This window comes from Adiantum capillus-veneris, chromosome 22, assembly GCF_014529385.1.
Source record: "Adiantum capillus-veneris isolate H3 chromosome 22, ASM1452938v2, whole genome shotgun sequence".
In the NCBI taxonomy this organism is placed as follows: Eukaryota; Viridiplantae; Streptophyta; class Polypodiopsida; order Polypodiales; family Pteridaceae; genus Adiantum; species Adiantum capillus-veneris.
This window is the reverse complement of record NC_140952.1, coordinates 69720940-69725169: the sequence shown is the minus strand read 5'-3', so window position 1 is coordinate 69725169 and position 4230 is coordinate 69720940.

The following is a 4230-nucleotide window of genomic DNA, read 5'->3' as shown; positions in this document are numbered from 1 at the left end:
CTACCATGTTCAACTAGCAACAATGAAGCAGAATATGACACACTACTTCATGGTTTAAAAATGTGCATTGGCCAAGGTATACGACGTCTCATGGTAAAGGGAGATGCACTTCTCATTGTGAAGTAGATTTTAGGCATTTGGGAATGCAAGAATGAAAACCTAAGGACAAAAGTTCATGCCATTCGTAGGTTGTTTAATTGATTTGAAGAAGTGCAACTATATCATATCCATAGGAAACAAAATGAAGATGAAAATTTACTTGCACAAAAAGAAGTTGCATGTGTTGAGAGTGAAGTGCAGGTCATCATGGCAGCAATAGTAATAAAGCAACCAAGGTACCAAGGGATGGAGTCATTGGCTCCCATTGTGAGATACATTTTAGAGGGCGAGTTTCCAGAGGGCTTCACAAAGGCTCAAAAGCGGAGGCTCATTAAGAAGACGAGTTCATATTTTCTTTTGGAAGGTGCCCTTTACCAAAGGACAAAAGATCAAGTTTGTAGGAGAATACCAACAACCAAGGAGATTCCAGCCATTCTTGAAGATTTGCATGAGGAAGCGTGTGGTGGTCATTTTGCACAGGAACTCACTGCAAAAGAGATTTTACTTGCCAGATATGTTTGGCCAAGCTTGCACATTGATGTTCAACATTGGTGTAAAAGGTGCCACAATTGTCAGATTAATGGAAACAAGTGTCTTACATGGTCCACGTTAGTTAGTCCTTGCAAATGGTCCATTTGAAAAATGGGGCATTGATGCTATGGGTCCTCTGCCTAGAACAAAGAATGGTAAACTCTACATTCTAGTGGCTGTGGACTACATGACTAGGTGGGTAGAAGCTCAAAGTGTGGCAAGAGTGAATGAGAGGACAGCTAGCAAGTTTGTGTACACTCACATTTGTTGCAGATTTGGCACACCTTTGGAGATTGTTTCTGATAATGGTCCAGGGTTTAGGAAGGGCTTGCTCACGGAAGTTTGTGATGAGCTTCACATTATACATCGACATAGCACACCCTACTACCCTCAGTCAAATGGTTTGGTAGAGAAGGCTAATGGTATCATTGCAGGAATCATCCGGAAGATGGTAAAGAACAAGACAAAGCTATGGGATGACTTCTTGGATGGAGCATTGTGGGCCTATCGAACTACCTACAAGGAAGCGACAGAGTTCACACCCTTCCACCTAGTCTATGGTCAAGAAACTTTGCAACCCATCGAGCTCAACATTCCAACAATGCGACTTCATGGAAAGGTGGCACAAGGCGAAGAAGCAGCATGGGAAGATCGACTTCTCACCCTCGCAGAACTAGAATGGAAACGGGAGGTGGCTTTTGAGTGCTATAAAAGAAATGCTACGCAAATAAAGGACAAGCTCGAAAAAAAGTTGAAAGACAAAGGGATCAAGGAAGGAGATTTGGTGCTAAGGTACGATAATCGCCTTGACAATCGCTTTGATGTGAAGTTCAATACAACATGACAGGGACCATACATTGTCAAGAAAACCTTCAACTCTAGCTACTATCAACTCATGGATTTGGATGGCAAGGAGCACCCCAAGAACGTGAATGGGTATTGATTAAAGCCTTACTTGATTCGAGTTCTACTAGATGATCTACAAGAGCATGGAACAACTACAATACCATGTAAGTCTTTGATCTTGGTACTACAAGATGAAGATTCAACTAAGCCACCAAATATCATGAAGGATCGAAAAACACTCTCATTGGAAGATATGCCTTTTGATTGTACATGAATGTACCATCATCTAGGGGAGGGCTAAATAAACCCACAAAAACACCCTAGCACAATGACTAGGCTTGCTTTTTCATTATAAATAGTGTGCGTGCGTTTAGGTTTTTATCATATTTTTTTATATATCAAATCATTGAGCGAGTCATCGGGCTAGGAGACCAAAAAATAAATTTATAATATTACGGTCCTCTTTACATGTAAATATTTTTCATCAAATAAAGGACCTAAGTATAAAGGGTTTTTTTCAAAAAATTTGTATTTATATAAATACATATTCTTAGGTGTGCGTTATCAGACCTAAGTGTGCATTTTTATAAATCTCTTTGCATCCTTTCATGGCATGAAATATTTCTATGTTAGTGTGTACATACCCCATAATATTTATTTTTACAAAATGAACCCATATATTTCATCCCGCACCCTCGTGGAAGTCGAAATTTGTTTCTACACTGTCACTCACTTTCACTAGATATTTTCTCACTTGCATATTTTAATCTTTCACCCAAAAAAAAAAAAAAACTCCTATCATGATATTCCTTCATGGGTCCTGCACATATTTTTTCCATACACCATGTGCTCATAAAGACAAGGGCTAGGAAAAATCCAAGCACTAGGTCTATCATGTGCAAATTTTTTTTATTCTTCAAAATTCATCATCCATGTATGTGGCAAGGGCCACTTGGATTCCTTAGGTCATGGCATGGCTCATGGGGGGCTCACCTTTGGATGTATAAGGAGAATTCAACCAAAAAGGGTCCCACATAAGCACCTTTGCAGTCCCACAATACACAGCTTTTTGGGCGAATTTTGGCACCCTTCTATCATCCGAATCAGCAAAAGTTGTCAACATAAAAAATAAATCTCGTGAGCTGAGTATTTTACATAAATATTTCAGCATTTTTGGAGATAAGCATGAATTTTGGTGAATTGTTTTGTGCGACCCAGTCTACCCACTCTATGCACACAAGGATCCTCTTACTCTTCTCTCACATTTTCACACTCCCACCCACATGCACACTCATCCCTTTCCTTCCCACTCCCAAACCTGCAACTCCCATGTCCTAATTCACCCTCTTCACCATTGCCACTTCTCTCACACCTCCATAGCCTTCATCCTCCATTTCTACACCCCTAGTTGCTCCCCTTTCTCTCTACATATATGTCCATATTACCATACTCTCTTCAACTTTGTAAAGAACTTCAAAAAATCAACAAACATCCAAGGTTAACCTCTGTAAATGAAGGCTTTTATCATGAATTTTCCAAGGTTTGAAGATAACATAGCTTCATCGACACGCGCTACTTCGCCATGCTCACCGCTTCTTCTATCGGTGATGTAAAGAGGTGAATGTCAACTTCTCCAAGCTTCAACCTTGCTTTACAAGCTTATCCCTTCTCTAAATATTTTGTAAATATTTTATAGTGATAATTACTAACTACTAACCACTAACCTTATTGTAAAATCCACCCTCTACTAGAGTAGGCACTCCCAAATTATTCACTCAATCCTCTCTCCTTTCATCCTCAATAATTCTCTTCCCTTGAGCCCACATCCATGTGACTCAAAGGATAGGAGAGACCCACCCTTATTTAAAAAAAATAAAATATGCATAATCTTTGATTTCTTCAAATAAACTTGATTAGGTCTAATCCTTATCGGGGATCTAAAACCTATAAACAGAGCCCTTCTCTCCCTTGTAAATAACACATGATCACACTACACCACACCATTCTCAACACATAACACACAACTCTTCAAGACTAGTTGTGTAGAGTGTGTGCATTGTGAGTGCTCTATTCCATCACTACACATAGGTGCATGGAGAAGCTTGAAGTTAGTTATGCCATCTAGAGGAGTGGAGTGATACCATACTCTGCATCACACTCGTAGCCTACTCTTGTCCATAAATAAGATTCATAGTTTTGGGTGCAATTGTATGCTGCAACTACGTCTCTTCTCTCCAAATTGACTTGATAAGTTGGCTCATCAAGTGGTTGAAGGTATATTGTCCTTGAAGTTTGTTGTGCTATTTCATGCTTGATGGTTTGAAGGCTTGTTGAATTGTTTGCCTAAAAAGTCAATTGTAAGAGGGTGCTCGGTGAGAGGGCTCTCGTGACCCTAAGACAATTTGTGTATTGGCAACAAGGTCAAGTTTTGTGTTGTCTCTCTATTTCTCATCAAGCTTTGTGTGCATCTAGTCTTTAAGGCTAAGACTGAGTTGCTCAAGTTGATTTGTGCTCTTTACCTCTCTTTGGCGTGGTGAATGTTTGTGTTTGATGTGTGTGGCTATCTTGCATTCCCCTCTCTTTGTGTGTTTGAGTACAAGGAGATATCACGTGCGTCCTAGTTCGCATCTACAACTAGGTGGTGCCCCTTTGCTTGTTTGGTTTCTGGCTGTGGGTTGTTGTTGTCTCTAATTGTGCTTGCCCCAGCCCCAATTGAGCAGCACGGGAGCCTTGAAGGGTGTTTAGAGGCCGCTC